The 12284-nt window shown below is 34.6% G+C and overlaps 1 protein-coding gene across 1 annotated transcript in view; it reads right to left on the bottom strand.

The window, feature by feature from the left end:
* LOC124357339 (transmembrane protein 151B-like) overlaps positions 1–12284 on the bottom strand; it is a 127379-nt gene that overhangs the window by 35825 nt on the left and 79270 nt on the right. The gene's annotated exons all lie outside the window — the stretch shown is intronic.

The raw sequence follows: 12284 nt of genomic DNA, 5'->3' as shown, positions 1-12284 counted from the left end.
AGGGTTATCACATCGACATCATGGTGTTGTTACATCAGAAGTAATAGTATTGTCACGATGGTCCTAGCAGACGTCAAGATGCTGACATGTGACAGTATTTGATGCTGGTTGAGCTGAGTAATAGGAGCAATAGTTAGTTCGGCACGGAATAAGGGATGTTTAGGCTGCGTAAAAGAGGCGACGATGTGTTATTGCTGTATTGCTGTTGCAGTTCCTGTGATGAACGATGTGCAGGCTTATAGACATAACCCGATTCAGTAATTCCGTGTATGTCTTTGAACTACAGTGTCGAGGCAATATAGGATGTACTCTTGTCACGCACGTCACATGTCACGTGATTTGGTTGTCTCGGTATATTAACTCAGATTTATTACAGCATATACGATAAAACATTCTCAGATTTATTACAGTAGTCACCACAAACGTTATCTAAAGCCAGAAATACATTTTTCTAATATAAGTACAACAAAATGAGCAGTAGAGCCGTGGGAGGTTTTTCAGATCAGAGAGTCCGTTCATCACACGTGTTGGTTATATGAGTAAAAGGTTAATAAAAAGTGGCCAGTATTTTAGGAAACCGTGGTATTTTCGTTCATTTCTGTTTATTCTGCTGGAGATATAAATTTTTATATATTATAAAAATACTTAAAAGAATAATTTGTATTAAATACATTTAACATATACTCGTATATACTTAATTACTTCCTGAGGGTTCATAAACAACGGTATTACAGTACTCAAATGTTATTCTTTCAGTGCCTATAACAGTGTATAAAAGTCAATCAATATAAACTTCAATCATCATCCGTATTTACTAAAAACTAATGCATCTTTTGAACGCATGATATCAACAATATTTTTAACAAATATATTGGTCAAAAAGTAACATTTAAGTCAAAATGTCTGTTACAAAAAGAGAATAAATAAGTTAGTTCATCTAAGTTTCAAAACATGGAAGAGTTAAAATTACAAATAAAGAAAAAGATATTTAAACCTAGGAGAATATATACGGAAGAAAATATAACGCAGATCAGTTACTAAAAGTGAAACTTCAAAGATCATAAACCAATTAAAAGACGCATGTCAATAGAATTGGAGTGCAAGGAAATCTGCACTAAGTTATTTCTTGGACAACGTTAGAGAACATTCAAGTGAATAAAAATAAAGAGTATCTCCTCCGGCTAGAAGTAATCTGGAGCGCTTGATCCTGCGCCAACTCTGGGCGTGAGAGATTGGTTCCTTTCTCGTGATAATTTCTTCGTTCCTTCCTCTCGCGTTTCAGATAAGTTTTTATACACAAATATCAAAAGTTTACCTTCTTCACTTCACAAGCACTCAGTAAATTAATAACAATAAATGTGACAGGTGGTATAAAACATAACATTTACAATCGTACAATTTCTTATCAAGAGTCTGAACTTTAAATATCTAAGATTTACGTGTGACGATAAAACTTTGTTCTGAATCATTTAAAACTTAGGGTTTCTACAAAACTGAGGTAAGCGGATAGGAATGGCATTTTATTTACTGACGTACGTGAACAAACGTATTACCCTGTTCTAATTACAATTCAAATGAATCAGATTTAAATTGATTTGACGACAATTAATTACTGACTGAACTGTAATTATTACGGTTGCGCGTTTATTTTATGTGTATATTTAAGATACTTTAAAACAATAAAAAAATGTTACTAAAAATAAGCGTCGAAATATGTGCGAGGCAATTATATGGTTTTAATCTTAAATAGATTTTTAGTATCGATTTCGGAATTTTATTTAGTTATTTTGCCGTTTTCAAGGAAAACTCTATCATGGTATAACTTAAATTTAAAGGATAATTATTTGAAATTCGCAATACAAATGTTATAATGGTATTTTGTTTGGCCCTTCAAGTTTTCTAGGGACTAAGCACGGGGCAGTGCGTGTTCAGCCTCCTGATGCACATTTATTAACTAACTAGTTTTCTCCCAAATTTACTCCCACTCGATTCCGTTCATTTACCTTCAGGTTATGACGAGTTTGACTGTCAACACTTTGACAATCAATCCATTATTGAAGAGCGCTTACGGTTGAAGTGATTGCGGAACGTCGCTTACAGACAGATTTCCTGTATTTCGATTTCTTGAACAATCGGTTGATGTTAGAGAACCTGGTAGACTGGTTTGAATTTTCCTACTGTTCATCTCCTACTGATCATTCAATGTATCATTAATGTACTGTTTTGTCCTATATATTGGAAAATTCGTGGAAAATATATGTGATCTAACCAGAGGCTGCGAGAAAGAAAGGTGCTTACTTATTATTTGAGATGCAGAGAAATTTGTCCTTTGAACGTATGACACAATGCATGAGTTGCACTCTCTCCGGTGACATGTAAGTTGATTCTCGGAACTAAGATCACTCTAGTGTGCTGCTAGGCTTAACGATGTTATCTCTAGGTGGGTCTCAGCATCTCGAAAAGAAAGGCACTCAACGGTGTGAACCATTTCCTCATTGATATCATACCATACGGGGCTTCACAGTACGTGTATTTATTCTGTGAGAAGAGATCGTGTGCAGGGAGAGGTTTAAAATTTAGAATGTGGGCCGTGGTAAAAAGACAGTCCATTTGTTCGCGGATCGTTCCATCGTTCCACAATTCGTGTTTTGCTTCATTGTGGATGTGGGCACTAAGATTAAAAATTATCAATTAGTGCCTTGAATGTCGCTGACCACAACCTTCTGTTTGTAGAGTCTATGTGGGGTCTTCACACAAGTGGTTAGTAGCACAAGGATTGTCTTTCCAACCCCCACTGTCGTGTCGGGATTTGAAGAAGTTATTCCTCAAATATATGCTTATAGGGAAGAGCGATATGAATTTTGACTAAAAAAACATGGTTATATAAAAACAAGGTATGTGGTTTACATTCAGTTATATCTTAAACAGATCCCCTAGGAAGGGTTCATATCTGGCTGGTTTATAAGCGAGCGACTCATAATAGGGATCGTAAGGTCTTCTTAACTGCGGAGAGTGAATGGTAGAATGAGTCCTTATCATGAGACAATACTGTCTCGTACTTGGTTTGATTGGGAAAGACTGAAACAGACCCTCCCATTTTTTCAATGTGTTATGACTTGAGATATAGAGCCTCTTTCTCATGGGATCTTTCTTTGGGCCCCTATTCCCAACCTTACCTAGCCATCCTTAATTTTATTACTCTGGAAGTAAGTAAAAAGGTTATTTATTTTAGGACAGTATAATGAGAGGATCCTCAGCTTCTTGATCGAAGCGAAAAAATTATCCACGGAAAATGAAGACTCCTGAAACACCAACAGGACGATTTTCACTAATTACTTGTTCCCAGAATGTATAAGGCAAGAGTACACCACACCACGTGCCGTTTAATAGCCTTCGCTAAGGTTGCACATAACATTTCAAGTCTATATAGCTCATTTAATTATTTAGATATCCTGTGGACTGATTGACAGACTACAGTTATACAGAAAAGAAATGTTTACATCCCCCTGGCAGACATAAGAGAGACTGCGTTAGCCTATTGATTGATAGACATCATAGCCAAATTCCATGTTTGGGCATGCACCATCATAGAACCCATTCTTGTCTATGTGGAAATGAAGTTTCAAGCAAAATTCAACGTGTACAGATGAAATCCTTTTCGAGATATCTTGCCACATGATAGATTCACAATTTTATTCAGTAATTTAGGTTTTATGGCAGTGTTTAAATCGTTCCGGTAAGCTAGCGAATAAAAGTGCGCTGCAGTCAAATACCGTCTCCGACTGTTAACATTGGCTCCAGTCTATTATATCTTCTTTTTACTCTTCGAGCAAAAGTTTCACTTGTTAAAATCTCGTATTTAGCTCTTTTTCAACTTGCATCATGGTTAACCATAAGAAAAATGTAAAAAATATTCACTAAAGCTCAGCCAAATCCCATGGAGTGACATGTATTATCATTGAAATCAGTGTTCCTCATATACAAATGAAGCTTAGTACATAAAGTCAGGTCTAAAGGTCAATCCGTTTTCGATATATCGTGTGAACAGACAGACATGTAGACAGACAGACAGAAATAAAATTTATTTACCCTTAAGAATGATAAGCTTCGCTAAAACTCAGCCAATCACAAGTTTATCATTGACAATGTACCAAAAGTCGAAAAATCGAGATAACTTAATAGCTTTTTACGAGCTCCGATCGTTGAACGTGATGAAAGTGTCATTATGGGGTTCTTCATTTGAGTGCTTTTCAAGGTACGCAGGTGCTCTTGTTTCGGGAAAAACCAAACTTTATATTTTGCTATAAATCCTGTTAGTTCAGTATAAAATATAGTAACATCGTATTTTATCGTCTCGTGGTGCAAACATATAAGTTTATTCTCACGGGTACAGTAGAAAATCGTTACTAGAACCTTCGAGTCAATTACATGAATTTCTCATGGAACACGATGGCTACCGGATCGGTGGAGTAGTCTATCCTTTGTGGCAATTGGTCGAGAAAAGAAGGTCAATATTGTTGATACCTTCTCTGATATTTTATACCGTTAGTTTCCGCTTATGTAGCTGTAAAAGTAGAAAATGCTTTAACATTTCCAAATTAGATTCAGTATTAAACACCAATAAAAATCATACACCAGCATTCGTTTAAAATTCGTATTTTTAACTAAAAATGTTGGTTTATGATGCTCAGAAGCCAGTTTTGCTGTCACGATGAATAAAAACGTTCAGCTAAGGATTTCAGTAAAGTTTCTGCAAGATTTATATCCTCAAGACCCGCAATTAGGTCCTCGTTAAGGTGGCCTAGTAAGAGGTATATTATATACTTACCTAAATTTATATTTTAATCACCATCTTTATATAGGATAAGAAGGTTTGATGATATTCTTTAATAAAATAGGGCTTTTAATTCCAGCTGTAACGTGTGTGTGTGTGTGTGTGTGTGTGTGTGTGTGTGTGTGTGTGTGTGTGTGTGTGTGTGTGTGTGTGTGTGTGTGTGTGTGTGTGTGTGTGTGTGCGCGCGTAGCGAATATCCAACATACAGTTCATAGACTCTATGGATGGCTTATTAAAACGTTTACTCAAATAATTAATTACAGCCTCACGATATATTTCACCCTGTTTTAGTTGAACATAAAAATACTAATATTGAAACATATTAAAAATAAAGAAATAAACGATACACTTGAAAATTAAAATACGAGTATAATTAGGCTTTCGATTTTCATATCCAAGCAAACGACCATTATCATAATTTAACTGCAAATAAAGGTGGAGTGTTTTGAGGCTGAAACAGCTTGCAATTAAGCTTATTAGCGAAGAGGAAAGGAGACTTAATCCGCCGCCCACTGGCTTCTGAAAAAATAATGAGTTGGCCAATTTATCTCATCAACCCTGCAGGCACACGTGTAGACTAGTGCTGCCTTCACCTGGTTGACAATATAAAATAATAATTCAAAGACTTTCGCGTCGTAGACTAATGTAGACCTGAACGTATGTTATTTGGAAACATATTTATATCGTTATAAATATATAATTCTGATAATGGGATAGTTCTATTCTAGTTAATACTTTTAGAGTTTCTGCTGTTCACGGTCACGAATACATAAAGGCTCGAATAGTTTATAATGTAAGTCCTATAACTGCACGCATCTCAAACGACGAATTTGCCTCGAAATAAATATAAATTATGCATTACAAGACCTTATATAATTATTTTGAGGGACATTTATAACCTTCCTATTGCATAAATGTCGTATGGTCAAATGTATATGCATTATAAATATTAGTGTATTGAACGGAAACTTGGGTGGTCGGTCAATATGTACATAACAAATACAAGTTTGATTTTGAGGAAGATTTGACCAATGTAACTTTTCTTGGACTCACAGAGTCAAACTGTGACATATTAGCCTACATGCTTGATTGTTGAAACAGTTTTACGCAAAAATTAAAATTTTATGAAACGATCGTTTTTTGATGAAAGTTATTGGGAGTGTAAAGAGCCAACTTGTGGTGATCCTGGTCCAACTATCATAGATATAATACGTACACATAAAGTTAAATTGAGAATGGGATGAACGTTCAATGAAACGAAAAGAAAGTATGGAAAGAATGTACGCATTTTGATTCAAGGATGGAGCTTGTGTTATGATACATTCGTCTTCACAAAACAAATTTTTAATTAAGGTAGTATTAAATGAATGTCTGAAATTGGCTAAGAGTGAGGATTGGGGCATACATAATATTGATAAACATTGCACATGACCTAATATATGCTCCACTGCGGTATGGGTTCAACCAAAGTTAGTAAGACAGTTTTATGGATTGAAAGTTAACTCAAGATTTGTTACTTCACAGACTGCCTCAGAAGTCTGCAGTCTCTAGAAACGAGGATTATTTAAATTACTCATGGCGTTAGAAAGGGTATTATTACCAGAGGCTATATGATTTCGGAGCAAACAGGTAAGTAGTTGATCCGTCCAATGGCTTCCGCACCAATGTTACACCAATAGACCTACGTTGAGAGCTGCCTTGAGCTCTCGGATTATTCAAAATGCTGGAAATTCCCGTAGGATCAGAACCTCAAGAAATGGAAGCTCCAAAAGGTGGTATGCTCCGTACAGGCCTAGAATGAAAATTTAAGAGACTATTGGTTCAAAAGTTATTGTCATGTGATAACTAGAGGCGTTCAGAAGTCAGGTGGTCGAAGAAAATAGGAGGTCCTAGAAACCCGAACGCTGCAATGCTGAAATGTTCTAGAGACACGTTGAAGCTGAAAGCTACAACTTCTAGAGGCAAAGTAATTTCAGAAATCGAGAGCTTCTAGATATAGTAGGCTTGAAGAGGAGAGAAACGAGGGCATTTGTAAGCCCCAGTTGTTTTCAGAGACCGGACTTTTTTATTGTTCCGTTCCGACAGACAGGGGTGGTTAAAGACGCTTTTTCTCTAACAAGATCTAGACACAATTTCAGAGACCACGTGGTTTTAATGGCCGGAGTTTCAAAATGATAGCTGAGCTCCGTTAAGACTTTGTAGAGGTCACGTAGTCTTAAACGCTAAAAAGGATTCAAGAAGTATTAGGTGCTGATTTCGATATAAACGGTACACCTACCAGATTTCCAAGGGGTTACGAGTATCTGAAGATGGAAACGCCTTTTTGATTCAAAAGTAAAGGTTAATAAAGGTCTGGTCCAATGGGACATATTACACGCCGAAGAGTTCAACCCAAAAGCAGAGAAATATTACATTATAAACTCCTATAAACCCAATGCATCGTAGATGGTGGAATCTTCTAAGAAACAAGATGTTCTCTTCTACTCGAAGCTTCAAAAGTATCTAGGGAGCCAGAGCTGGGAGTCCCTAGAAGCTTATAGTTCTAATAATGTTATTTGTTCCAAATACACTATGAGACTATGAGTACCAAGTTAATATCGAAGAACCATGAATTAAGGAATAGAAATAAGGTAAACATTTTTACCATTTATTGATAATGAACAGAGAGGAGGATTTATTTGCATTGAAATATTTGTTTTATAGATGTTGAAATAGCCCAGTTTTTGGGATAGGAGGAAATCAGCAAAAGCAGCGGAATACTGGCAGATACTCGTATATCATCGCCAGAAGAGATATTAGTTACAATAACGTCTTGTTACTGTCAGCTGTAGCAAATGTGTTGTATCTATCATTGAAATATATCTGGTTAAGTTGTCTGGCAAGTGAAAGTATAGGTTCTTAGAGAATAAATTTTAAGCTCCCTTTCCATAAAAATAGTGTTTCAATGATTTAATGCGAGTAGTTAAAATAAGGACAAATGTAAATTGGTTATTCTAGTTATTGACTATTGAAATTTCATTTAGAAATTTATAACTAACTTCATACGTTTAGTTATAACTTATATTGTGTTTTTATCAGTAAGTTTCCTAAAACATAATCTATTAAGTTATAATTAGAAAGATATAAAGATGTTTAACGTGTTCACTCATTTTATTCATGGTTTGAGGACTGGTCGGATTCACATATCATCTTATTGCACATGGAGTCAGAAAATGTAAATCGACTCCTTCATAAAAATATTATGTATAAAAATCAAAGTGTATTTGGAAAACGTGAATGTAAACTCTTAAGGAATTATTAAACTGATCATATAAAACGTTTATTTTACTGTATATGTCTTACCTTCATGTTTATAACATCATTTGAGTTTTCGTAACTATAATAAACTATTTAATTTAATGAAGTTTAGTGTTTATACCCATTTATTTAATTACGACTTAAATTACACCAAGATGTAAAGTATTTATTGGATTGATAAAACCAACGTAACAGCATACATGTTATTAAACATTTCAACTACCTATTAAAGGTAAATTAATATTTTTCATTTATTAGTATCATAGTTACAAAAATTAAATAGTTATTAATTTGTCTTATTTATTTAAGTTTAAATAGATATAAATTTTTAATTTATATAAGTCATTCATACTAAAAACCTTGAATTTTTAATATACAAGACATTAAAATTAGCATAGCAGATTAGATTACTTTCTTCAAATACAAAAATTACTTCTGAGTAACTAACGTCGGTACTATGACACTGAAATCCTGTCTGTCACAAAGTTTTGTAAATGTAACTTTGGCTTTACTTTCCAACGTGGAAGTTTATTTTTATAAAGCGGAGAACTTTAATGCAGGACCATTGCATTTAATTGAGGTGGGATGAAACAAAACACAAGACTGATTAATAGAATTTCTGCTGAATTCAAATTTGTGTATAATAATTACTGCTGTATCAAGAAAAAATAAAGTTTACACTATTTTTACTAGTACAATTATAATTTCACAAATTTCTATGGAATGGCAAATAACATGTTTATTCTATACGCACGGTTTCTCGAAAACGATTTGAGCCATAGACTTCGAAATTTGTATGAAGCTTCATTTCTATATGATAGGCAATATTAGGTTCTATGATGGTGTATAGATTTGGCTGCGTCACCGAAGTCCAACTCCGTAGGAATATCAAGACCGAAACGGGCACTATATAATTGAGATTTAGTAATTATCACTGAGATGGCTAACTCATTCTCTTTTGTTTGTCTTCCCCCCTCCCCCAGAATATCTCGAGAACTAATTGACGAAAGTGCTTCGATTTTTCACGTAAACTTTCTATATAGACAACATAACATTTTATGCTGCTTCATGTCTCTGTACGAGATATAGCTGAGCGTTAGCGCAGCCTAACTGTCTGCGTATCTGTGAATGTTTTGACCTATAAAATAACCTAAATATACATTGATTTATATGGATATAAGTTTTAAAGGACGCGTCAGCAAAGCCTATAAGTCAGAGGAATATATAGAGAATGAATTGAGCTTTATACTTGAAAACATTGTATATATCGCTTCCATTCATGGACCTGAACATTTTTCGCTTCTGTATTTTTGAATATTTCTGTCTGCAGGATATCTCGAAAACGAAATGGGCAATAGGCTTAAAACTTTTCATGTAAATTTGGCAAAGCTTGTAACTGGCTTATTTCTAAGTTGCCTGTTAACGTCATTAGTGCATACTCCATAAAGGAATTTATCGTATCATCAAAAATATTGAATTTTATAATTTTACATTAATATGCAACACATACATTTTTTTATCATAATTTATTAAGTTTTGCGCTTTATTTAATCGCCCAATTATTTTTCCAACAGACTGAAACATTAAAAAAGTAATAAAACACATTTTTCTAAAAATAAACATTCTGATCTGCATTTATGAGTACATATAGAGTAATTGGCCACTATATAAAGACAATGACACCAGAAGCGAGTCTGGCCGTACTAAGCTTTAGCAGATTCGCGCGAAACCAATTAACAATACCAATCATTTCGCGGAATCACAGCTTTTCAATTCGGCAGACTCGTGTGCCCCAGATTTGTGCGGTTTGTTACCGCTGTAATTATCTCATTGGTCGGTGACAAGTGGTGACCTCACTATCAGTGGCCGGCCGATTGCGTACTGATTTTGAATATTTAAGAAATAATTCCTTTCCCATCTACTAATCTATAAATCTATCAATCTTTCTTTCACTTGTCTCAGAAAATAATAATTTAAATAAGAGTCAAAGCACTACTACACTTATGTTAAGACTCAAAATGAATTGGAAGCAAATTGATAGAAAATGAAAGTGACTGATTGACGATTCATTACCTCAGGAGTGATGGTGGGATTTGGAGGAGAGACCCCATGTCATGGGTGTATTTCTTAACTCGTGGAAAGTATTTAAGAAGACAATTTCAACCAGTTTAGAAAACTACCATGAGAAAATATTAAAGGTAATGTCTGTTCGGATGAATATTATATAAACAAAAATACTTTAACAATGTTAGAATAATATACTGTAATTTTAAATACGTACATTTAATAAGTATCTAAATTTGTGAAAAATAACTGTACACAGCGTAAGACTAGAAATAACAGCGGCCGTTTTAAATTTCCATGCAACATTTTAAGAAAACTGAACGTTTTTATTTGTACATACAGTGGTTCAATAGAAACGTGTATCATGAATGAAACATTTAGAACGCAATATCAGTCCTAATTACCAATCTATTACTCTAAGTTTATCTCATCTGGCAGGTATGAATCAAATTAATATTTTTATTTCCAATAATACAGTATAAATATTATAAAAACAGTAACAATATTAACTTGAACCATATTATTGTCCCCATGAATTAACCTAGGAATTACACTATTGAATATTTGGATAAAAGTTTAAAAACATTTCTATTACATTATTAGTATGTACTTGCTGCAGGTTAATATTTCTTAAATGCCTTGAAAACCAATAACCTATAATAATCAATATCTTGAAACCTGTTCGAGAATTTAAGTATTGTCAAACTAAAACATGTTTAGGAACTGTTATAAGTATTACAGAACATTTTTTTTCATTTTTTCTTTAGATTCATAAATAACGGTGTTGTGATGTGAACATAGTTAAGATTAAGCGGAAGCTAAATTGGAACGAAATGGCGTACTGAGCTGACCAACGAACTTGACCGAGATATTTATGCGACCAATTTGTATCAAGTTTGGACTTTCTTTTTTTGGCGAAGTTATCGTTTTCACAAGCCGCGGTATTTATTATAATGCATTGGTTTTGGGCTCTGAATGTCGTGTTCTGTAAAGTTATGTGGAACAACTTCCTTAAGTGTTTTTTTCCTCTTAGGACAAGAAGCTTGGAAATAGCACATAGTCCTAAAAGGATCTTTGCGCTGCTTCCGGAGTAACAGGATATTCTGGAGTAAGGGAATCCTCCTGTCGAGATCCACGAGGAAGAATTAAATCATTAATCTCAGTCGCATCCCCTCGGAAGAAGGGAAAGCTACTTCTGAACCAGCCTCTCTAGTCAAAGCAGGCAGGGGGTGGCTCGTACTTATGTCTAAACTAGCAAGAACCTTTGACTCTTAGGGAACCCTCCAAATCCAAAAGTTATCTCCTTGAGTAGACTAGACCTAACGAACTACCCTTGCACCCCAGAATCTCGACATTTACGTTTAGTTATGTGCCGCTCCTGGACATTCATAAGGTTGATCAGATTTAAGTAACACGTCGGTTTTGCTATGTCCCGTGTGGGTTCAACTGGTATGTATGAACCAGTCAGAAGTGAATCCTCCTGGGTAAGACTTTTTAAAAATGTCACTATGAGGACAATTGTGAAAAAAACTGATTTTTTAAGACGTATATACATATAATCAACCTAAAACACGTATTAATTGAAATATATTTAAAAAACAAACTGGGTTAGAAAGTATTATTTAATTTTGTTCTTTCCTAAATTCATTTGCAAAGTAGTGTGCATAACAGAAAACGTAATAGAAAGTTGTGACAATATTAAAGCCCAGATTGCACAAGGGAATAAGCGAGTTATTGCCACTGCCGGTCGAGTACGAGTACTTATTATTCCAACACAGTTCTCGTGTGTTGCGGGTTCTCTTGTTATTTCACGGATGAACGAACTCTTGCTGCTCTGATGGAACCGCTTATATTTCGAGACCAATGTAGTTTGTAATACGTTCTGTTATATCTTCCAATATCAATGTACACGGAGGCGGAGATGGCTTGGAATGAAAATGTATGTCATATCCATGAGTTCCTATATGATCAATCGAATCTACCATTAATACATGAGCTCAACGTTTTGATAGAAAAGAAAATTGCCTAGGTTTTCGGACATTTGCCATCGTTATATGTCCGAAATCATGTTATCCTTTCAAATCTTCCA

This window comes from Homalodisca vitripennis, chromosome 3 (assembly GCF_021130785.1).
Source record: "Homalodisca vitripennis isolate AUS2020 chromosome 3, UT_GWSS_2.1, whole genome shotgun sequence".
Classification (NCBI taxonomy): domain Eukaryota; kingdom Metazoa; phylum Arthropoda; class Insecta; order Hemiptera; family Cicadellidae; genus Homalodisca; species Homalodisca vitripennis.
Note: the sequence above shows the minus strand (reverse complement) of the source record. Positions and strands in the feature narration are given on the sequence as shown.